The sequence below is a fragment of the Pinus tabuliformis genome, chromosome 1_2 (genome assembly GCF_031772625.1).
Source record: "Pinus tabuliformis cultivar Carrire ecotype Pingquan chromosome 1_2, CPIR1, whole genome shotgun sequence".
Lineage (NCBI taxonomy): Eukaryota > Viridiplantae > Streptophyta > Pinopsida > Pinales > Pinaceae > Pinus > Pinus tabuliformis.
In genome coordinates this window covers 889,046,482-889,072,940 of record NC_142298.1, presented here as the reverse complement: position 1 = coordinate 889,072,940, position 26,459 = coordinate 889,046,482, and the positions used below count along the sequence as shown (strand labels likewise).

The window sequence follows — 26,459 nt, the reverse complement described above, 5'->3', positions numbered from 1 at the left end:
ATGCTAAGTAATGAGCTATCGTTAATTTACATCCACTTCAACATTGCATAACAAGAAATGGGAAAAGTCATTAGTCATAAATGCATTGCGAGGTCGGCGGAATGCATCCTACTAGGAAATGGAATGTATATCCGGGAAACACTTAGGATGATTACTTGCTTATTCAAAATTTGCAATATTAAAATAAAACAAAAAGAAAAACAAATTGGCTAAGCTAATCCTACTCCTAAATCAACGAGGAAAAGTATGACTACGTGTAGTCATATTTCCAGTGCAACCAAGTAAGCTCTTTGTTTCGTGCACGTATGTACACATCAAACATTAATAACAAAAGTATGAATATAATTAAGGAAACAAAAGTAAATCTGAATGCAATATGTACATATCTTGCTAACATATTTACAAAAAGAAGCTTATTAATAATCACCCTCTCTTGAAGATTTTTCTCTAACCAAATCTCTATTGGATCATAAAAATATGGATGAGTATTCATTAGATATTGGAAGAGGACAAAAGAGAGAATGTGTGGGAAATACTTAGTTTTATAAGACAAACTATTAGCAATCTTCTGAGTAAATGAAATTTCCAAATAATTCCCAAATGGATCTATGAAATGTGGATGGAAATTTAATGAATCTATCAGAAGATCATCAATTGGGTTAGATGGCTGGTCATCTTGTGAAGGTACACTCTTGAGTGCCAATTCTTGCTGGCAATGCCTTTGAGAAGAAAGAGACAATTGGTAAGATATGAACATCATATGGAATTGGAAGAGTAGAAGCTCATAATGTTCAAGATTAAGGATTTGAATTTCATCTTCCCATTCAGGCAATTCATCTGGCGAGTTAACTATACTTAATTGCTCCATATGCGAACATGGGTTATCTAAGAATTGCAAAATGAAAGAAGAGTAAATATATGAACATAACCAAAACAAATGAATCAAAAGTAACAAGATTAGATCATTATTTACACTAGTGTTGCAACTAATGTTACAAGACAATTGGGACTTGTTTGAAATGATTTTCTCTTTGAAATAATTAACCATAATGATGCGATTGGAACAATTATCGGCATCAACTTGTGAGTAAGAGAGAGGCTCAAGACTATGACCATGAATGGAGACTTGAAGATTGTCAAAATCATAAATAGGAATGGAAAAGTCATTATGATTTGATTGGATTTCAAAATAAATCTCTTTAATAGAAATATCAATAAAAGGAGAGTCATCATTTCGAAACATACAAGAGCTATCAAGAGTGGGAGAAATTGAAAATGACTGAATTGACTCACTGTCTTCCAACTCTAAATAATCATCATAAATGACTTGAATAATTGTGTCAATATTCCCTTCCTTTCCATATGATGTATCAGAACAAGAAGAATAATTTGGCATAATTTCAACATTGTTGAAAGAATGATCATTGAATGCTTCTTTGTCCGATCAAAACTAATTGACAATTCATCATTAACATCATTTATATTAGTTCCTATGTTCCCTGAAATAACATTAATATAAAGAGGAAATGAATTGCTATAAGCAAAAAGATTAGGATAAAGAGAGAAATGAGAATTTAAAGAAATGAACCTGAAAATTTCTCTGTTTGCAGATTCTTGTGTGTTTTCTCCAATGCAAATTCAGATTCATAATCATTTATGTGGTTGATCATACTTTCTTGAAGATTGATGCTTGGTTGCCTTAGATTTTGTGGTTGATCAACATGGGAAAATCCAGAAATTTCTGTAGCAAATTGCACTTTGTTGGAATCTTCAATTTGTGCTTGTGCTTGCTGATTTTTTGATTTTATTTCAGATTCAGTGGTAGTTGATTCTTCAAGTTTATTGACCATGTCTTCTTCAAGCTAATCATCAAGTGATTCCAATTTTTGTGATTGTTGACTAACATAATGAGAAAGAGCATCACGATATTCATCAACATTGTAGGAAGTATGAACCAATTGAAGGAATTTATCATACATGGCTGAAGCAATTTCGTCATGATTGGCTTGCGCATTGTCCAAAGGTGAATTTTCAGTCATGTTAATAGAAATTGAAGATGGCTCATCAAAACTTGAAATTGTTTCATATATATTTGGAATGCAAGGAAGAGAAACTAAATTTCTAAACCATCCTATTAATTGAAATTCAGGAGGTAAATCTTTAGATTGAAATTGAAAAAAAACTAATTTAAATCTAATTATAAAATAATCTAAAGACTCACCTTCAAATTGACGAAGTTCCTCAAGTTGATCACATAACTTTTCATAGTCGTAATCCTGAAAAGCATGTAGGGAAACTTTTATGAACTTGTCCCAAATGCAAATGGAGGCAAATGGTAATGATTTACATGAGTCTTTAGCCAAACCTGTCAAAGTGAGGGTAAGCATCTTGCACATAACACCTTATTCTCAAAATTATTAAAATTTAAAATGAATTGACTAACATGATCAAAAGCAAAGACATTCTTTTTACTGTTAAACTTCGTCATTAACAAGAGATTTACTATCTAAATTGGAGTGGAGGAAGGTGGAAGTCTAGTGAAGCAACTCCAAAGAGGTCGTTTAAAAGGAGCCATTGTAATGAGATAAAACTTTCAAAATATAAAATCTTAAAAAAAATGTTATTATGGCTCTCTTTCTAGTGCCAAAAATGTTGATGGGAAAAAATGACCTCATCAACATGTAAGGGAGACCACTCGGTCGGAACCCCAACTAAGCCCTTTTCCATATGATTTGGTGGTTATGACTGGTTCTATTGGGTCCAGTTACCACCTCTCTCCCCTCACTGACTTATGGTGTTTCTAATTATTAATCAACAAAAAAAGAGAATTCAAACTTACCTTCTTGCTACATTCTTGCAAGAAAGCAATCCTCAAGATGAATTGAGGACTCAACCAAGCCACATTATAGTTTTCCCCTTGTGTAAGGGAACTTCTAAAATGAAATGATTAAATCTAAATGCAAACCTACTCTAAGATGCAAGTGATAGAAAAATAAATCTATCTTGATTAGGAAGATGTAAATCTAGTCCCAACTGAGAGCAAGGTAATTAAAATAATTGAGATTTAACATGTCCCTTTTGTGATAAATATGAGACTACAAAAAGATTTCTAGAAACTGATATAGTGAGTGCATGACATGCTTTCTTTGGATATTTCAAACAGTGAATGATTAACCATTAAAACTAGGAAATAGTTCATTCAATTCCAATGGAAATTAAATATATTTTAGATGGTGAATTTCTGAGTAAATAGTTACTCAAAAATTTGATTTAAGTTCTTGAGCAAATAAAAAATTAATAACAAATCTATGAAACTAACATATTAGATAGCTGATCTGAAAAATAATCATTCTCACACAAGACAAAAGTGCACAATATGAAAGAATTTACATAAATCTGCCATCAAAATATGAAATTTGTATTACAAATAAAAGTATTTAAACACAAATTGATAGAACTTGGTCCCTTTGCTCGATTCCTTGATTCGATGTCCAACAATCTTTCCCAAATCATAAGCTCTGTCATTAAAGGGAGGGAGTTGCAAAAGTGTAGGCTCGGCTTCTAATAGAAAGTCTAGATTTCGAAAACAAAATCCCCAATAACTCAAATATGAGTTTTCCTCCCTATCTATAGTTGAAAATCTCATTAAAAAGGTGGTTAGAGCTCCCAATTTGCAGAGGAGAGGAATCCTTTCCTCATTCTCCAAAACATTATTTATAATTTTCAAAAGGAATTCCCAAAATGGAGAGCCGTTGAAGAAGTTTTGGATCCATCTAGTTTGGAGTTGCAAATCCTCTTCATTTCCTTTTCTAGTACAAAAACAATGCTTCAAGATGCTTTAGCTTCATCCTCTCCAACAAATATCTTGCAAAAACCAATTAAAAATTAAATAAAATGAATTATTTTTACACATAAAAATCAAAGTGCGAAATATTGGGAAAACAAACTCTCCAATTGAAATGTAATTAACTAAAAAAAAAATAAAACAAATTTAATTTTCCCATTGATCCCCGTAAATATTTTTATGGCCTAAGAAGGATGTCTTCAAATTAATTTGCAACAACAAAATTTACAACCAACCAAATTTTCCAAAATAAATTTAGAAATTGTTTTTTTGGTGCAAATTCAGAGCTCCATTTTCCACTAATATTTAGGCATAGGATGATCAAATATGGTCATGCAAGCACTCCCAAAATATTCTCTATTGCCTTATATTTCCAACAAGCTGTCGTGGGCCTCATTTAACTTAGTAGAACTCAATTTATGAGCCTCCAAAATTTGAGTGTCAAAACTATCTATGTGCTAGAAAATGCATACTTAGAGAAATTTAGACATTTTTTAATTAAAAATTCCAATTTTAATGATCAAACAATCTAAATTAAATAAAAATATTTACATGTAAAAATTAAAATGAAAATTAATTAAATTAAAATAAATAAATTATATTATATAGAATAAATAAGGTAAATTATAACCATTTAAAATGATTTAATATACCATATTTAATAAAATAAACAAAAACAAAAAGAAATAACATTAGATTGGATGTTATATAATATAAAATTTAATTTAAATGAAAACTGTTGGGACTCAGTAATGTCATATTTTCATCCACCTTTTTCTTCACTATTCCTTACATTTCATCATCCCATTAACCTTTTATCATATCATTTTCATACATACATTTGGGTTTCATCTTCTTATTTTCCATTTTATTCATTTTTGTATTATAAGTGAATTTATGATTAATTATTAGAAAATGTACATATTTTTATATATATCTCAAGAATATGTGAGTTTTGTGATGTGTAGGAAATATGTGAAGAATTAATATCTCCTCCACCATATCAAGGAGATAATTATGCAAGCCTTTTTCTAAGGAGAAAATCATGGAGGCATATCTTATCCAATTCCTAAGGAGAAAATCATGGAGGATTTGGTTGGCATATCTTATCCATATCTCCTCCACCATATTAAGGGGATAATTAGGAGAAAAGCATGGAGGATTTGGTTGGCATATCTTATCCAAGATATGTGAGAGATTTATGGGGATCATGTTTGAGAGATTTGTCCGATCATATCTTGTAATAATGGGAAACTAGTTGAGAGTGCTTGAGAGAATATTGGATATGTAATTATGGAAAGGTTATCTTCCTCATGTATATAAGAGAGTGCTCTCTCTTCATTGGAATGATGAATAATGAATAATAGAGAATGGAGATTAACTTTGATTCATATTCTTTTATTGTTATGCTTTCATGATTTGTAATTTAGTTCTTGTAATATAATTTGACATAGTTTTATTGTTGTGAGCTCACATATGTTGTTTGTCATTCACTTCTTCACATGTTGTATTGCTTTTCCTTTATGCAATTTCCTGCTTTCATAGTTAATGTTTCAATGCCTTCTTAGAGTAATTTGATTTCAGTAATTTAGATTAGATTAGATTAGTTCCACTTCAATCCTGCATATATATTGCATGTGTCTCGTAAGTCTACGGACCTCGGATTGACAAATTAAATAGTTGGGTAAGTACTACAATAGAATTAAACGAACACATTTTCACCCAACATTTTGGCGCCGTTGCCGGGGAGGCACGATGGATTGAAGTTTAGTTTGATTTTTCTGCAAGTGTGTTTAGACATGTTCCTAACTCCGAGGTGTTAAGGCAGTAAGATGTGGGGAATAGCCTACGCATCGCATTCTAGATACTGTAATGGGCTCGACCTCTTATGGATCAGGGCATGTAGGGTGTGTTTACATTTATGCAAGTGTGAATTTCAATTTCTGCAGATGTGTTTGATTTTCGCAACTGTGAAGAATGTTTGATGAATTCATGGTTCATGGTTGTAGTTGAATAATTCAACTACTCAATTAATGAGCAGTCCTTGTAAGAGGGTTTAATTGAGTATTGAATTCAAGATTATTTCTGTGGTCCTTTTGTTTTTAATTCAATTTTTAGTGTGCTGATTTTTTTGTTTTTTTTCAACACGATTTAACAATGAGTTTTAGCTTGGAACTACTCACTCAGATCCTAGCAGAAATCGGGATCTATTTTTCCTTGGAAGAGGAGATCTTGACAAGAATTAAAGGTTCAACTACTCCCTAAGAAATAAATGAAGATTCAACATCTGAAGAATCCTGCGTATCTGATGGCGAACAATCATTCGAATAGGAGATCGAGGAAGAAGAACAACAGATCGAAGAAGAACAGGAGTTACAGCATGATCTGAGTGAGAGAAACTGTGCCTATCAAAGCTTCATCGAACAATGGTTCCACGTAAGTACTAGATTAGATTCATCTTTTTATTTTTTAGTTAATTTGCAGTTACAACAACTAGACTCATTCACTCTTGGATATTTTCATTTTTCATCTGACAAATTGCTACTGAATCTATTGTTGTTATTGCTACGTGAGTGGCTTCATTGGAAGTTTACCTACACCTAACTAATTTGTAAATTCTAATTAGTATAGAGTAGGTAGGCTTTCAGTTTTAGTTTTTTCTTTCATTTTCAGTTTTGCTTTTACCTAGAATAAGTATGCTCTCCTCCTGCATCTTTGTACGATCTCGAGGATCAGAAAATAGGGATGATTTAGACTAATTTCAAGAATAAATTCATGTTTTGCAATATGCTTCATCACCAACATCTTTCGATATGCAAATTATTATGTCCATTTGTTAAAAAAAATTAAGAGAAAGTTTAGTTTCTTTCTCAACTTTAGTTTTTCATTGATTAAAAAAATAATAATAATAATAATAAAAAAAATAAAAAAATAAAAAAAATAATAATTTAACAACTAACCATTTTTGTTACTGTTTTTGTTTTTCAAAGATAAGATTAATTCCATTTTTTTTAGACTTAAAAAAAAAAAAAAAACCAACCAACCAACCAACCAACCCACTCATAAAAACAGAAACATAAAACATAAACCAAAAAACAAAAAAAAACAAAAAAAAAAAATCTATTAAACTGAATTTCGTTGATAAGGCACAAAATTTTTCTGAGCCGAGCTCCGATCATTGTCCACTGCATTGTCTAGAGAAAAGTTTAGTTTCTTTCTAATCGCAGATTCTTCCTCTGTGCATTGCCGCATCGATGATTTGTGAAAAACGTTGGATCACCATTAGACTGCGCCAGAATCGTAAAATTGGCAAAGCTGCCTTACCATGCACCAGTATCCACCCATCTCTCCGCCACCACCATTGCAAACTTCTGCAACTCCATACTTCCCATTCCTTTGCCTCAATACCCCTAAAAGTGTGACCATAACGCGAGCACCACTGCACCCAAGTGGATGCCCCAATGACACAGCTCCTCCATGTACATTTACAGTTTCAGGCTTGAGATCAAGTATCTTCTGGTTCGCAAGAGCCACAACAGAAAACGCTTCATTGATCTCATAGTAGTCAATTTGTGAAGCCTCCAATGCCTGCCCGCCAACAGGAACCCTCTTTTCAGGCAAACCCTTACGTGGCCACAACATCGGTTCCTTCTTCATCTGACACAAATTCTATGGAAACAGTCACGAATGTATTGGGTAGATGGGGCATCGACCTGTGGTCTTTCTTACCAGGGAATTGTGCAGAAGCTTCACTTTTGGAGTCATTTTCACAACTTTTTTCGAACTGATTTCTTTGGTAGTATTCAAAGATCCGATTTCGATTGGACTAACCCCTGGACCCTATGGCTTGATATTTTCCTCATTTATACCTTTCTATTTCGATATACCAGTTTCAACATGGGTTCGTATTTTTGGGATCCAATTCTCTGACAAATCATTTGTCTACCTTGCTGGTCCTCAGCTACTTATTTCATCACGGAAAAGATCATTTATACCAGGTCTTTGTGGCATCATCGCTGGCTTGTCTTATCGACTGAATGTCTTTGAGCTTCGCAGAATTAAGTTCCCTGAGCAATTAGCTTCTGCTGTTTCTCGCCTTTCCTTGTCGACTTTGTTAATGGGGCTATCTAACACTTCTTCAAGAGAGAATGTTACCAGGGAGGCTGTTACTTCATATGACACGGAATTTGAGGATGAGTTTGCTGCTGCAACTCCACTTCTTCATGTAACTATAGATCCATCTGAAAAAGCTGTTTCCACATTGGTTGCAATGGGCTTTGATAGAAATCTCGCAATTGAAGCACTAGCCCAGGCAGATAATGATATTAGCACAACAACGAATTTACTGCTTGAGACACAGTCTCATTAATGCTAAACCGGCATGGTGCTTGGTATCAGTGGATCTGTTGCTCCATATTTCTTGGTTTCATTTTTTTTCATCACTGATTTGTACATCTTTGGGGTTTTGATAATGATATCTTGTTTATGAAAACCTTTATTTCATTCATTGTTTATTCTGTTCCAAATTTATGAAACTGGCAAGGATGGAAACTACCAGGGAGATAGATCAAAGGAGGACATCATCGATTTCATTAATAAAAACAGAGATTCTGTAAGCTAAAAGGACGAATTGTGAAGTGAAAACATGAAGTTCGTAACTGGGATGTGGCAGTATCCTGGGCCTAAGGAAACCGAGTTTTTTACCTTTTTTTTAAGTGGCCCATTATTGGGGTCTTCAGAACTTTGTAAAATTCAAGTGGAAATCATGTCTTGGTCTCTTGATCCCAGAGGACAACGCTTTTGCCATTAGCAGGAAAAGGATTAGCCCAATCTAAAGTAGGCTCTGCAGTCCTTGGTGCCTTTAATGAATTTAGTATGGTATTTGTCTTTATAATGGTTAGATGAGAAGACATAAGCGTTCCCTTTGTTCGTGGATGGAATTACTCATATTTTTGTTTTGCCTAGTTAAATTTCACATGGATTTTCTATAATTTATTGAACATCACATGACAAAAAAAAAATAAAAAAATTTGCCCTCATTCATTTACATCAAACTTCATAACACCAACTACTTCCCCAAAAAGATACAAAAGCCTTTTCAAATGTTTTAAATCAATTTTCCTGCAAACCAATAAAAACATTTTGAAAAAGTATTGCACAATCAATGAGTACATTGCATGGGGACATGCAATATTTCTAGTTGGGGGGAAATAAAAGTATGTTGGAGTTTTTTTATGTGAATTTGTGGGAAAAGTTAGGATGCATATACTAACAAGTGAAATGAGATTGGTGTTATGTGTAGGACAACGAGAAGCTTATGCAGAAAGCTCAACATTATGATGCGACACCTTTTTCATCCACAATTAGAGTTATTTCGGAAAATAATTAAAAAATGGACATTTTATAAATTCTTGAAAATGAGCTAATTTGTTTTTGAGTCACTTCATACAGGAATGATCGATGGAGATGGCACACAAAGGTGACAATTTTTATGCAGGAATGGTGCTAAGAGTTGAAGACAATCTAATGCAAAGTGATTTTTCGAAATCACTATGAAACATGCATCATTGGACGCTTGAAGGAACTAATTCTTCACTACACATATCATGACATTTTCCACTACACAACAATCCTTTTGCGTCATGATTACTTCCCTTTTTCCTTCCAAACGCCTAGACCATCCTTGTGTTGCAGCCCATCTTCCATTTCCTTATCTTTCACGACTTCATGCACGCCTATTTTTCTGAATCGCATACATCCCTTTATCCTTTTCAGTTTATTTTTGCCTTCTAGTTTGCCTTCTGAATAAAACTCATTCCCTTTCCATGATTACATTGCCTTGATTTCCTAGCCATGCTGATCCACACTGCTTTTCCTTGGGTTCTTTCCATTTATAGTCCTACCAAATCTTTTTATACAAACTCGCGTTGACTGATGTGGGATTCCTTAAGGCCCACCTTTCAACAAGTCTTGCCCCATCAACATCAGCACCTTATCTGGGAAATATACTAGAGTTCATTTTGAGTACGTAGAGGCTTGCATGCCTTAATGGCAAGCTCTCTCACTGGCGATCATGGGAATACATCAATGTCCCTTGATCTTCAAATCTTGCAAGTGGCTCGACCTCGACACATCCATTCGCACTTCGCAAGATGTACTCCGGTACCTTGGCACTCATTGACATCAATGGTGAGTTGCCTCGCATTGGTTAACAACATACATCAATGGCCGGTAATCCAATGATTTCTATTCATGCTCGACATCGACACATTCATTCGCATGTTTAGAATTGTACCATCAGGTTTGTAGTGGGTGAAGACTATACACTTTTTCACGACTCCCTCAGCAGTTACAGCAGTATGCATTCTGATCTATGAGAGTACCACAGTTCCACTTTCAGCGTTTATCTTTTCCATGATTCAGCATCAGCAGTTTAGATTCCTTCATTTCCCAGGATCCAGTTACAACAACACCAGTCACATTTTCCTGATCTAGCAGCAGCAGCAGTTACATTCCTATTGCATAATTCATCATTCTTGGGTAAGTAGAGGTATGTTGTTTTCTAATCTTTAATCATGCAATTCCTTATATGCTAACTTGAATATTTTGGAAAATTCCCTCACCATGCTACATTTCCTTTCATGAGCCATGTCAGGTTGCATGAGGACATGCAACCAATTCAGTTGAGGGGGGGAGAACTACATTCACTACATATTCACTTCCATGATTCCATTTCTTCACCACTATCACTCCATTTACCATTCACCAACATTTATTTTCCAATGATACTTCGTTGCACTTTGCTTCATACACAATATTGGCATGTTTCATTAATATTACAAAAAGGCTTTCTTATGCACATTATGATTTCCAGTGAGTTCTTACATTATTATTGAAGAAAAGAGAACATAAAATGAAATGAATGTTGTTAACACAAGAACCAACATTCTTTGTATTCATGGTTGTCACACAAGAACCAACCATAAGAAAATGTAAATTGTTACTCATGTCTTTCACATATCCTGGAAACATTCATTATTAAAAGATATCATCATGTAAAGCCAAAGTTCAAGATGCCAAATGTTCTTAAAGAGACCCATGCATGGTTGCATGAGGACATGCAACAAGTTCAGTTGGGGAGGATGTTGGGACTCAGAAATGTCATATTTTCATCCACCTTTTTCTTCACTATTCCTTATATTTCATCATCCCATTAACCTTTTATCATATCATTTTCATACATACATTTGGGTTTCATCTTCTTATTTTCCATTTTATTCATTTTTGTATTATAAGTGAATTTATGATTAATTATTAGAAAATGTACATATTTTTATATATATCTCAAGAATATTTGAGTTTTGTGATGTGTAGGAAATATGTGAAGAATTAATATCTCCTCCACCATATCAAGGAGATAATTATGCAAGCCTTTTTCTAAGGAGAAAATCATGGAGGCATATCTTATCCAATTCCTAAGGAGAAAATCATGGAGGATTTGGTTGGCATATCTTATCCATATCTCCTCCACCATATTAAGGAGATAATTAGGAGAAAAGCATGGAGGATTTGGTTGGCATATCTTATCCAAGATATGTGAGAGATTTATGGGATCATGTTTGAGAGATTTGTGCGATCATATCTTGTAATAATGGGAAACTAGTTGAGAGTGCTTGAGAGAATATTGGATATGTAATTATGGAAAGGTTATCTTCCTCATGTATATAAGAGAGTGCTCTCTCTTCATTGGAATGATGAATAATGAATAATAGAGAATGGAGATTAACTTTGATTCATATTCTTTTATTGTTATGCTTTCATGATTTGTAATTTAGGTCTTGTAATATAATTTGACATAGTTTTATTGTTGTGAGCTCACATATGTTGTTTGTCATTCACTTATTCACATGTTGTATTGCTTTTCCTTTATGCAATTTCTTGCTTTCATAGTTAATGTTTCAATGCCTTCTTAGAGTAATTTGATTTCAGTAATTTAGATTAGATTAGATTAGTTCCACTTCAGTCCTGCATATATATTGCATGTGTCTCGTAAGTCTACGGACCTCGGATTGACAAATTAAATAGTTGGGTAAGTACTACAACAGAATTAAATGAACACATTTTCACCCAACAAAAACATAGCTAAGATGAGCCCCATGAATCATAAAGTGAGTTTGGAGTGATAAGGTGTGGATCCCAAGTGAGTGCGGAGTGATAAGGTCTGGATGGGATGAGGGGAGAGGAAGCTTGGAGGGATAAGGAGGAGGAGGGGAGACTCACATGGAGGGATGATCTCCCTCTTATATTAAAAACGAACTACAACCACATAAACAAAAAAACAAGTTCTGGGCTCCAAATTTGTTTTTGTTTTTTTTTAATATTTTTTTATTTTATTTTATTTTATTTTAAATCGTTAATAAATATAGAATCTCGGTTGCAATGGCTCTATAGAGTAGTTAATTAAATAATAAATAATTACAAATTAATTACAAACTAATTAAATTAATTAAAATTTAATATTTACCAATTAATTAAATTAATCATAATTAATTTAATTATTTAAGATTAATTAAATAATACTATTAACAAATTAATTAATTTTAATTAAATAAGTTAATTAAATAATTTAATAAAAATAAAAGTAAAATATAATTTATACATTTTTAAGCCTAGATGTGAAAATCATTGAAAATTTGGATAAGCGCCATTTGCAAGTCTAAACTTAGAAAAATCAAAGCTGTTGGGAAGTTCGTGAGAAAACGCACTCAACAAAACAATCAAAATGGAAAATCGAGGAAAATGAAAATCCCACAAAATAACCCAAGCCAAGCAAAATAAAAGTAATTTAGCCAAAATTTACATGGAGAAGCAACATGGCAACTCAGCTAGCAACACAAGCAACTCCAACTTATCAAACAATACTACTCTCTACTATGGATTTAGAAAGGAACATTTTAAAATTGTCCCTCATGCATCCAACTGTTCAGTCTCTTCCTTCAAGACCTGATTTTTAAAACATTAGATCTATCCATAAATATAGTTGACATCCCAATGCCTGACAAGATTAATTTTCATACATAAGCATGGGAAATTATCTATAGTGACCTATAAAAAGATCTTTGACAGTAAGTAAATCAAAAAAGCTTTTGGAGAAAGTTACAAATCAGCTCAAGCAAGAAAAGGAAAATTCTAGAGCACTCAATATTCAAAATGAGGACTATAAGAAGACAATTGTTAAATTGGGAATAGATCTAGAAAATAGGGAAGCTATCAAAACCTTGTTTCAAAATACATAATTTGTGATGCAATCATTAAGGAAGAAGTTGAAAATGCCTGTGACTGAGCACACTCAACAACTAAACTAGCTCAGGTTGAGAAAGAGAAGGAAGTGCTGGCGAGAGAGTTAGTGGACAAAAACAAAGAAATTGTCATTTTGTAGGAACAAGTGTAGGGCTTACAATAATCAATCAAAATCTATGTTTTCACTATTGTGATCCCAAGTGAGTTAAATGACCCTTCAAAGAAGCTTACAAAAGTTATGGTGAACTCATAATTTCAGAGGTTGAACTAAAAAAGGTTCAGGACAACCTAACTAGGCAAAGGAACAACTTGATATCAAGGAGAGGCAGCTAAATACAACAAAAATAAATAATGATCAATTGACCACTAGGAACAAGGAAGCACAAGATGAGATCAAGGAGTTAAAAACCAAATTGAAGGGAAATTCCTCTCTAATTGAAGCTAAACAAATTGTTTGGGATGATACCATCCACTAGGTCTATTTTATATGGTATTATATTCATATAATTGCTCAACAAAAGATGATGATGAGTGGGGCTTAATTCAACATTGATGCATGTAAGAAAACTCTGCATAGATAAGCAGTGAAGGGTAATAAGATGATCAAATATTTAAATGGAAAATCTTCAACTAAACTAAGGGCATTAGAAATCACAAACAAAGCTGGAGTAATTATGGAAATCAATAAAATGAGTGAGAAAAACCTACTTTGTATTCACGTTGAGAACATATATATATATATCTATATATATATATATATATATATATATATACATATATATATATATCTATATATATATATATATATATATATATATATATATACATATATATATATATCTATATATATATATATATATATATATATATATATATATATATATACATATATATATACATATATATATATATACATATATATATACATATATATATATATATATATATACATATATATATACATTATATATATATAACATATATATATATATATATATACATATATATATATATATATATATATATATATATATATATATATATATATATATATATATCTATATCTATATATATATATATATATATATATATATATATATATCTATATATATATATATAGATATATATATATATTTTAACTATAATGGTTATATTAATTATTTAAAACTAGTTGGGCTGAAACCAAAACAACCATCATTACAATATTCAAAATTCCTTTTAGTTGCAGCTCTCCTTTTCCTTACATAGGTGTAGATTTACTCTAGATTACGGGATCGGGTTCCATGTAGGTTGTTCATCCTTCTTGCTTAAGGCTCCTTGTGGCAGGAGGCATGCCAGGTTTGCTTTTGCGTCTGCTTCCTTATTTGAGCCACGTAGAATATGGAAAAGGAGATAGGAAGAGAAGTCTTGGAGCACATATCTCAGCCTTTGAAGTGTCTTGTTGAGCGCCGGATTACTGAAGTGGTCCTCCGAATTTAATATCTTTGTCGAAATTTCTGAGTCCCCAAAGACTTGTATTTCCTTAATGCCTTTTTCACATGCTATCTGACAGGCTTTTAGCAGCCCAAGGATTTCTGCCTAGTTGTTGGTTCTCTGTCCAAGTCCCTAGCTGAATCTATCTTCACAAATTCCCTCTGGGGAGTAGATCACTCCGCTTGCTCTTGCTGTCCCTGGATTGCCTTTGGAGGCACCATCAAAAAATATTTTTGTTTTACCCTGTTTCCTCCACCAAGCTTGAAAATCTGCGTCCACTTCTCGTAGTCTCCATACAAGAGTTTTACTGGGGCAAGTGGTGTTGTTTATCCTGTCTCGAAATATATAAGTTCCCATCCATTTTTTTTCTTCCGGGAGAAGCATGTTATCGTTTTTAAGGGGATGATTGGCCACAGTCTCGAGGAGTAATGCTTTTGCTTTTACTGCCACCTTCAAAGGGGAGTTTGGAATGCTGTTGAAGATCTGGTCATTTCTAGTGAGCCATATTTTCCAGTAGACATATTTAGGTACTGCTTTCCATATTCTATTCCATGCTGTCTTTCTTTGGGCAATGTGAGGATAACGCATTCTCCAGGTGCTAAAAAGGTTAGCTACTTTGACTTGCAATGGGGTAGAGACATTGAGGCTTTGAAGGATGCAGTCCCAAAATTCTTGAGCAAAAGAGAAATCCACAAACACATGCTCCATGGTTTCCTGGGCTTTGCAACAGAGAGAACACCGATGTGGCCCGTGAATACCTCTTTTACTTAGATTGTCGCCAGTTAGCACTTTCCCATGAATTAATACCCAAGTGAAGAAATTTATTTTGGGGAGACCGAGAGGGTCCTAGACTTGTTTCCACACAGATGCAGTATGGCTCGAAGCTTGCTGTGGTTGAAGAGAGGCAAATCCATGCCTTGCGTTGTAGATTCCAGTCTTTCCCCATCCCCATTTGTCCATCAAACACATGTGAACCGGTGCCAGTCCCATTAACGCTTCTTCCAGGAGGGTCTTTTGACTGCGCATTTGATCTGGAACTCGTGGGATTTCCCAAGTTCACCATTTTCTGGAGTCGTCCCATGTCGAGATATCTGCCAGGGTGAGGAATCCTTGTTGAATGAGCCAGTTCCTGATTTCTTTGATTGCTTCATTTTTGCTCAAAGGCGACTGTCCCATTATGCTGTCTTGCCACAACATCGTGTTTTTTCAATTGCCAAGAATACGATACAAGTGCTTTTGGAAGAACTCTATCCCACGGCAGTAGAGATGCCATTTCGACGTCCCTTTGATCCTGTTATCTATCTGAATGTTCCTTAGTGATGAGCCTTTTAGATATTTTTTCTTTATGACCTGACTGATAGGGTGTTTGTTGTTTGAGAAGAGGGTCCAAAGTATTTTACCTCCAAGAGCCAGATTGGCAAGGTCTGGGTCTCTTATTTGCAGACCTCCTTCAGATATGGGGCGTTTAACTGTATTCCAATTCACTAGGTGGAATTTTCTTTGGTTTCCTCTTCCTCCTCTCCATAGAAAATCCCTGATAAGTCTCAAGATCTGTTTCGTGATCTTCTTTGGAGCTAGAAGAAAGGAAGCCTGATAAATAGGCAGGGAGGACAAAATAGATTTTATAAGGATGAGTTTGCCAGCATTGGTGAGCCATTGACCTCCCCAAGCTGTAATCTTGGACTTAATTTTGCTTATTACCTCTTTCCACAACGATAATTTGTTAGGGCCCAGGGTTATTGGTAACTTGAGATATTTGATTTTATCCCAAGAAACAAATCCCAAAAAGCCTAAGGAGAGGGCTATTCTCTGAATTGCTTGTTGATCCACATTCCACCCATATATTGCACTTTTCCTTTTATTTATAAGAGCTCCTGATATGCTGCAGAATTTTTGAAGAATTCCATTGTAAACTTTGGCTATCTTGATGGAGGCTCCGCCCAAAAGAAGAGTATCATATGCAGATAGTGCATGATTGAGAGGCTCTAGACCTTTCGTCAACCTGACTCCTACAGCTGTCCCTGCTTTCTTTTCATCTGTTAGTTTTCTACTTAATGAGTCTGCCATCAGAATGAACAAGAAAGGGGAGAGGGGGCAGCCTTGCCTTATTCCCCTCGAGGCTTGGAAATAGTTTGTTGGCCTGCCATTAACTAAAGGAGCTATCCATGGCTTTTTAGTACAAGCTTTAATCAAATTGACAAAGTTAGAGCTGAAACCAAAGGAAAGGAGGACTTTGTATAGGAAAGAAAGATTTACCCGGTCGAATGCATTTGCCATGTCTAACTTTATGAGCATACCTTGCTCCTGTCTTAGATAACTGGAATGTATGACTTCTTGCACTTGTATTACATTGTCCAATATATGTCTCCCTTTGACAAAGACGCCTTGGGTGGGAGAAATGAGTTTCCCAAGTAGTGGCTTGATTATGTTTGCCAACAATTTTGTCAAGATTTTGTATGATGCATTGCAAAGCGAGATTGGCCTAAACCTGTCAAAAGTGCTCGGATTCACTTCTTTTGGTGTTAATGCAAGGAAGGTAGAGTTACTATTGCCTTCCACTTTGGTTTTCTGATGAAAAGCTTTAATCATCCTCAAAAGATCAATTTTTATTATTTCCCAGCAGATTCTATAAAAATGAATTGAGAAGCCGTCAGGTCCTGGTGACTTTTCTGGTTCCATGGACCATATTACTTTATAGATTTATTCCTTGGAGAAAGGTTTCGTAAGACTAGTGTTGTCCTCCTTGCTTACCAAATATGGAACGTGGGAGAGAAATTCAGAGATGACTTCTTCACTCCCATTCCCATCCTCTTTATATAGATTCTGGAAATGATCTTCTGCTGCCTTTTTTCACTGTTCTTGACCTTTGAGCACAGTCCCATCTGAGCAAGTGATTTCAGAGATATGATTTTGAGATAGCCAGGCTCTATATTGCCTATGGAAGAAAGAGGTATTTTGATCTCTAGGTTTAAGCCATAGGCTACGAGACTTAATCCTCCAAGTCTCTTCTTCATAGTGGAAAGCACAGACTGATTTGATTTGGGTAGCTTGTTCTTTTTCTAAATCTGAAGCAGAGATCTCCTTACTTTCCAAATCCATTTGCAGATCTGATAAAAACTGAACTGTCTCCTTTCTGTTGCTGGTAGGAGAATTTGAGGGTTCTTTAATCCATTTTTTCAGAGCTCTCTTGGTTATTTTTAGTTTCTTCTCCCACACGAAGCTAGGAGATCCTCTCACGGGTATGGACCATGCCTCCAGAATAGTTTCCATGAACCATTCTTTCCCTGACCAAAGTGGGTTGAATCTAAAGGGGATAGGGCCCAAATTTTCTTCCTCTTCCAGCTGTAAGAGAACAGGTTTGTGATATGAGGCCAGCTTTGGAAGAATTTTCGAGGAGATCAATATTTTTCCTAGCAACAAAGAGCTTTGCGCTAGGAAACGATCTAGGCGAGCAGAGATGTGTTCTGCCCCAGTTGTATTGTTTGTCCAGGTGTAAAAAGCTTTCTTTGATTTGAAGTCAAGAAGATCCCAATGAAGTACTAGCTCCTATACTAATGGAAGCATTTGGTCCCCGCCAGTATTTCCACCTCTCTTTTCTTTTGGATCAATGACGAGGCTGAGATCTCCAACCACTATTATATTCCGAGGGGAGTAAATGTCTAAGAAATCAGACAAGGTCTGCCAACATTCTTTATTCTTTGTAAGGTGGACTGGAACATAAAGGTTGAAGAGAGAGATGGAGAGCTTACTAGAGAAATGCCGAAGTTCGGTGAATATCCAATGTTGGGTCTCACAGGATCTTTCTAGTTGATACTTGTCCTCTGACCTCAATGTTGCTAGGCCACCAGATGAACCTCTTTCACTAATGGCCTTTCCTGCATTTTTTCCCCATTTTAATTTGCCGATCTCAAGAAGGGTTTCCCCTTCAATATTAGTCTCTTGGAGCATGAGGATCTCGGGAGTTTCTATTTTAAGAATATCTTTCATTTCTTCAGCTTTCAAAGGGTTCCCTAAGCCTCTGCAATTCCAAGAGACTAGTTTAATTATTTAATGGGATTGGAGTGAGTTGATCCCCCCTTAGAGGGCCTTGTTTTGGTGTTTCTCTCGATAGACATTTCAATGGTGGATTGGCTGCCTTGCGTTTTTTTGCCTCTCCGCCTCTTCTTCCCTGGCTTCCTTATGAGATTTCCTTCCAACTCTTTTAGTGGGTCTCTCGAATGTCTTGTCTTCCGATGACCTAGAGGTTTCTGGGGGTTTTTTCCTTGTCATTTCTGCATATGAAGGTGAGGAGGAGGTTCCTGCTGGGGAGTCAAGTTGGGTTACTTCTATGTTCTTCTTTTCTGCTTCGAGTGAGGGAAATTGGCATTCAATCTCCTCTATCTCTATTTCTGGAATTTCAATTGAAGTGCTAAGGGTTTAGAATGGGTTTATTGAGGCTGTTGTCTTTGGCTATTCTCCTCTTCATTCCGTTTGAACCATTCCTGTTAAGGGAGTTCCAGACTCCATCGGTACCTCTTTCCCTTTATTCCTATTACTCTCCTTGGCCTAGACTGATTTCTGCACTTGGATCCATTTTTTTTCCTTTCGACTTCTCTAGATATTCCTCCTCCTTTTTTCTTGCAGTATCTTGTGAAATACTCAAATTCATTGCAATTTCTGGATTTGAATGGTAGCTGTTCATAGTCTAACTCTTGGATATAAGACCAGTCTACTATTGTTAACTTTATGGCTTTAGGTAACTCTATTTCCAAGTTGACTTCGATGCATATTATTGCACATGAATACTGATCCCTTCTCTCTGCTCTGTCTATGTATTTTCCCAGGGTGTTACCAATCATTTCTAGTGACTTCGGGTTCCAGCAGTGCAGTGGAAGATGAGGGAGGCGCACCCACACCGGAACTACTGAAGACACATCTTGTGTTGGATCGAAATATGGTGACCATGCGTTTAGATAAAAACCCTGAAGTCCCATGAAATATGGTCCATTCCTAAAGATGAGATTTCTGTCTTCTACTGAATCAAAAACAAAGACAAAAAAGCCCTTACCAACCAAAAAACTTTCGATGCCTTCCTTTACTAGTGGTCGCCAGTTCCTTTGAACCCATGCCTCGACAGCCTTGGGGGAAGGCCATAGCCCTGTAAATTGATTGATGAGCCCTCTTTCAGCTAAGTTGATAGCATATCTGCAAGAATCTTCAACGAGCAGGGCGATTGTGGGGATGATGTCAAGTTTCTTTACAAACTTGCGCTGAGTTTCCCTTGTTGGGCGTTTACTACTATCACCAATCAGCTTCCTGAATGCAAGGATCTCTGGTGGAGGAGGCGAAGGAGGAGGAATAAAGTGTTGAAAATGTAACAAGAAAAATCCTGATTTAATTTCCCCTTGAATTAAATTAGGAATAAAATTGTAATTCCACATCACGAGAAAACTTTTACAAGTTAACTAAGTTAATTTGACTTAGTTGGATCAGTTAATTTGAGTTGAAGGCCTAACTCAAGTCATGTAGAGTGTCTCCTACTTTATAGGAGCCCTGGTTGAGTTTATTTTAAGATGTAATTAATTAATTTAATTTAACTGAGTTAAAGTCAGTTAAACTAGTTCCAATTGATGGAGGAACTAGTAGGAGGTCAGAGAGTGGGGTGCTGCTTCATGTGTTCAACCAACTAACTGATGATTCACTCATAAATAACTCATGCATGTCAGATCTGAGATTTATCTAGTTGATATTGGAGTTCAAATGCATGTACTATCAGTTTATAATTATCCAAATTGTATAAGTGGTGCATGTAGTTGGAGGAAGGCCTATGAGGATTGCATAATTCCAATTGAGGAATTTCCCTAATTAATAGGGTCTAATTCCCAAGGAAACAACACAAGGAAATAGGGACTTGGGCAAGCATAAAATTGGTTAAGTATTGGCCTAATGTTATAGCATCATTTATCATCCTTGTATACTTGATGCTCAGAGTCATGGCCTTGGGCATCCCTTTCCCTTTAGACTTGGTCCATTTACTAAAAAACATTATTTTAAATTCCATATGCGACTCTGCCTTTCAAAAAGCACGTGCACACACGGGTCCAACTATACCCAACCCATGTATATAATTTAAAATATTAAAAAATATAAAATCCATATTTTATGGGCAGGGTTTACGAGTTACTGTTATGAAACCAGCTCACAAAAAGATAGAAAAGAGAGATCCACGCCTTAGAATTCAGGCTCTTCGAGGGGGCAACCTCCTTTACATTACATAAATGAACAATTCTTGGATGATACAAATGAAAAGACCTCCTTTCTATATATAGGAGTCTAAGGGGTCATAACATAATCAGAGCCGACATAACAATAATAATGTAAGGGCACAGTAATAACAATAGTGGGCTTCTATGGGGGCACAATAGTAACAATATAGGCACTACATGGGTACATCAATATAATAAGTGGGTTGTACTAATAACAATAAGGGGTTACACTAGTAATATAGGGGCCTAACATGCCCCTCTCCTTCAAAAAGCGTTGTCCTCAACGCTTGAGTAGTTCTTGATGCTTCTGTATAAAATTCTTGTCCTCCCATGTGGAATCTTCAACGAGTAAGTTCTTCCACTTGATGAGATACTCTGAAATTGATCGATTTCATAGCTGTCGAGTTCTTGTTTCTGTGACTGCTCCAGGTTCCAATATGATTTTTCCTTCCTCTTCAATTTCTGGCAATATTGTTTGAATTGGGATCTTTTGCAACTTTTGAATAAGTGGCCATAATTCTTCATCCTTCTTCCATTCATCTCTTGCTTAATTTATCCAATCTGGCTGGATAATAGAAATAGCACAAAACAATGCTTCCACATCCTCATCCTTGAAGAGTCTTCCCATTCGGTAAGGTCGGCATTTTTTAAGTGCATGTAGTATTGCCAACATTTCCTTCTCATAAATAGCTTGCTTGAGATGTAGCAGAAAAAATACCCAATCACCTACATCAAAACATTTTTCACTGCAATGTTGATCTACCTGTTGTTTCGTTTGATTTTGCACCGAAGTGGCGTTATCCTTTAAAAGTTGAAGAACTTGTTGTTGATGCTCGATGTGATATTTCACTGCTTGAACCTTTTTCTTCTTGATATGTCCTTCTATCTCTAGAGTTTGAGGAGTGGTAATTTCTTCCAATCCTTTACAAGATATAGTCAGATTCATTTCTTGATGCTCGATGTGATCTTTCGCTTCTTGCACCTTTTTCTTCTTCATATGTCCTTCTATCTTGAGAGTTTGAGGAGTGGTAATTCTTGCCAATGCTTTACAAGATATGGTCTGATTCATTTCTTCTTTCTCTGGGGTGGGGTCTTGGCGTATATCTTCTTCTTTTGATGTTTCTTGATCCTTTTCTTCCTCCTCTTCATATTCTATGTAAAATAATTTCTTCTCAGCACACTTATGACCTTTAGTACATTTGCTATCACAATTGTAACAAAGCCCTTTTTGTCTTTTTTCTTCCAATTGTTGTGGTGTAACCCTTGTAGGTTGTGGAAGGCTAGGAGAAACAACACTTCCATATTTATAATTGTGTGGGGTATGCTTCCTGGTTTCCATAATTTTTCTTTCCACAATGTCACAAAGCCCTTTTACTCTTTCCAATTTTTGTGGTGTTGCTCTTTGTATCCTCATAATGTGCTATCATTTCCTCTGTGAAAATTGACCACGTAACAAGTTGTTTACAAGAACAAAGCCCTTCATACCATAAAAATTGATCCGGTTCTAAATATGAAGATACAATACATACCTTTTGTAACAGTGGTACACCATGTAGATCAAAATATGCCTCCATCTGAAGTATCCAATTTACCAGATCCTTGCCATCAAACTTCCTCATCTTGCTTTTTCTTGATTTTAGCAGCTCGATCTTGAAACGAATGTAACTCTGTACTTTTGGATCTTTAAGTTCTGAAATTACTACTTGTAGTAGCCCTCTATGTCCTCTTTCCAATGCCACCAGTCTAATCCAAATTGGATTCTCCAAGAAAGAGTTATGCACAATCTCCCAAGATGACCTGATTATAGACCTTTCCAGAAGAGCGAACTTGTATGAAGTGCCACGTGTCACTGTTTCGACCTTTAGATCTAAAAAAGATATACAAGAAACTGTAGTCTGTTCTCTTTCTGTAACTTCTTACAAAATTTCAATCTGATGCTCAGAGAGAAAGTTATGATGATTTTCCCTAGGTCACTTGTTTGGAATGTAATTCAGGAGTTTGCAAAAAGACCAACTTCCTCAGATCATATCTCCGCAAATATAGCGCGAAAAGCTCTGAAATTCGGACCCGAGGTTCAGCGCGATGGGTTTTTTTTGCAACTTCTGAAATGTCTCAGAAAAAAAGTTATAGCGACAATGCCACGATGACCTGTTTGGAGCAGCGAAACCCTAGAATCCAAAGCTCTGATACCAAATGTTATGAAACCAGCTCAAAAAAAGATAGAAAAGAGAGATCCATGCCTTAGAATTCAGCCTCTTCGAGGGGGCAACCTCCTTTACATTACATAAATGAACAATTCTTGGATGATACAAATGAAAAGACCTCCTTTCTATATATAGGAGTCTAAGGGGTCATAACATAATCAGAGCCGACATAACAATAATAATGTAAGGGCACAATAATAACAATAGTGGGCTTCTATGGGGCACAATATTAACAATATGGGCACTACATGGGTACATCAATATAATAAGTGGGTTGTACTAATAACAATAAGGGGTTACACTGCACATGACGTGCATGATATGACGGCTGGGGTGGATGGCTTTCGCACCGCCCAACCATGTTCGATTCCTGCGGCTGCGTTCACTGTGGCCCCCCTCGCTACGGCGATATTTGTAACGGCTATGCCGTATTTTGCTGGCTTCGGCCATATTGACTGTAAAAAATCTGTGGGTTTCAGCCATATGAGGATTTCTCCCTGAAAAAACAATAAGGGGTTACACTAGTAGTATAGGGGCCTAACAGTTACACTGGAAGCCCACCTACAAGAGCCCGTGGCCTAACTGTATCCCAACTGAAACAACTGTTTTTGGGTGATATAAATACACCTCATGGGAAAGCCTAAATGGAGGGAGAAAGCGAGGATATTGATATTATATCCAATTGGTCCCCGATCAAGTCTAATTTATCCCTGTGCCTCCTGCACTCCCAGATATAGGAAACCCTTGTTTCCTCATAGAGATGTCAATATCATTTATATGGCAACTATGTGTATGCATTTGAAAGAGGATTGTTGAGGCTTGGGCTGGACAAATCGAGAGGAAGGTTTTGCTTGGAGCCGTGGTCAAATCAGGTTGTATTCTTCCACATTCTTTGTAGAGATAAGAAAAGAATCTCTGTCTTGTTCCTGATGTGATGATATTTATTCTTTAACTCATGTTATGATCTAATTATGCATGATCTCATGTTTTATATCTATATGCTTATATGATCTAACATCCATATCTTGAACATGCTTTGAACTACTGCTAGTGTTGTCGCTAAATTTTGCACCTGCAGCACAAGTACAACAAGGGGCAAAGAAAGCTCCCTAGAGACAGCCTATGGGTTGATTGTAGACTAGTACCTAGGACATTTTAAATAGAGGAGTGCTTGTAAGATGGTATGAGAGGGATTTGCAGCACTCCAATTGTCACGCAATGAGGATGGTGGTAAGAGGGTTTGGTTCAATATGCCTGTGATGAGGGAGATTCAAGCCAACTCATGAATCCAAATGTTGGGGGTATATGGAGAAATATCAAAGAGAAACAGTTTCTTCTTCTAATGGCCTACACATGGAAAGGAGACAACTTGAAATAAATTTGAAGTGGTGATGGAGAGGGGAGGAGAAGGAGGAAATCAGGTGGAGAGGGCTGTAATAAATAGAGTCCTCAGCCACTATATTTCAGCAGAAACATGAAAGAGTAAGAAATTGGGATGACGACAATAGGGGGAGATGGTGTAAAGCTTCACACTACATATTAATGGGTATCAATCTCCGTTTCAATAATTGAGATAAGTCCGAGCCACCATAGGTACTGTAAGCTACTCATAGACATGAGTAAATATGAAGGATGAGAGGTACTACATGCATAAAGATAACATAAGTAATTTTGTGGTCTTGCATAAGTACTCTCTTCTATTTAGCAGTAAAGACAAATCCATTTATTAGCTAGAACATGACAGTTGCCTTAACATTGTTTTGAGGAAGAAATACACAATTAAATGAAGTTACAAGAGGGAAAACTTACTGCACATCAACCATGTTTGGAATCAACAGAAGAATTTCCATTAATCTTAAAGGTCCAATAACCAGTCCATACATCCAATAATGAAATCAGTCAAGCCCTCCCATGAATATGACAAATTAAGCCCAAATTGGCCTCATAGAGGTCAGGCCTTGCAAGTTCGAGAACCTCTGCAACCCCCTAGAACCAGACCCCTCTCTGATTATTTCTTCCCTCTTTTTATAATAAGAGAGGGGAACTGTCATTACAATTTAAAAAAAAAAAGATTTGAGCTTAGTCCCAGCTGTCATGCTAGAATAGCTGTCTCAGCCCTGTGATAGGTTCTGTTGCCCCCAAAAAGATTACAATGGGATCAAATCCCTTTCTTGAAAAATACAAAAATAAATGCACAGAGAAGTGTTAGAAAATTATATATTATAAAGCAATGGAACACATAAAATATATTGCAAAAATATAAACACAGAAAACACATAAATCAAGAGAGACATAGATATACATGGTTCACCCAATTTGGTCTATGTCCACGGAGAAACAACCAGTCCTTCCTTTTATATTATCTAGCAAAACGAAGAGATACAACCTACAATAGATCTGCTGTAATTCCCTCTTCGCTCTCACACAATCTTCTCTCTCTTTCTCACTCAGAATACGGATCTACATATATGCAATACAATTCCTTGATATATAGTGAGGGGTTGCCTTCTAGGGAAAAAACCCTAAATTCCCTTGCAGCACAAATATTACGGGCGGCGTTGCCGCCACATTTCAAATTGGGGTCCAATGCAGTGATACCTCTGAATAAAGAAGATAATCAGGCTCCACACTCAACAAGAAGGAGAATCAAGAGAGAAAGGAGGAGGTGTCCCCTTGCTTCTTCAGTGGAGGCTGCTAATCAAGCCACGTCCCTACTGTCATCAAGATTCTTCTGGTTGTTTGAGGCAGTTCACTGCTACATTGGCCAGCTTAAGTCAATTCCGCCTTTAAATGTCTTCAATGCCGATTTATGGAGGTGTGTTGCGGGCTGTATTTCCATGAATGTGCCCAAATCTATATTAAACTCCTAGTTGTCAACCCATTGATCTTTTAGAGCTTTGTGCAGTGTTATCGATGTACCAGGCATCTCGCTTTTGAATCATTTAAAATAGACAAATCAATGGGTGTTGGCGTTTATCTCTTAGGTGCCTTTATTATAGCCCTTTGTGTGGCTTTCCTCATATGACCACAAGAGGAGACTGGAGGCTCATCTTTAAAGCACTTAAGGCCTTGACTTGCTGTCTGGGGGCCTTTTTCTTTATATCACAGAAGTTCCACATTGGCTTATTCCTTGGATCCAAATTTTTTATATGTTGTAGGTTATAATTTATGGCATCCGGGCACTCATATCGCAATCGACACTTCTCTGTTGTCTCGCCTCTTTTAATCTTTGACACATTGCGATCATCGATTGTCGATAACCTGCTGACGTCATCGCTATCATCATCATGACATCATCATTGCCACATGTCACCTTGTGATTGGTGCCACATGGCACTCGGAAACAGGCCCATAGGACCCCTGAAAATGCCGAAAATGAGTGCCGCATGTCCC

At 36.0% G+C, this 26,459-nt stretch overlaps 1 pseudogene; it reads left to right on the top strand.

The window, feature by feature from the left end:
* The first annotated feature begins 7,544 nt into the window (after nucleotides 1-7,544).
* On the top strand, nucleotides 7,545-8,258 carry LOC149208798 (rhomboid-like protein 20 pseudogene; annotated as a pseudogene).
* The last annotated feature ends 18,201 nt before the right edge of the window (nucleotides 8,259-26,459 follow it).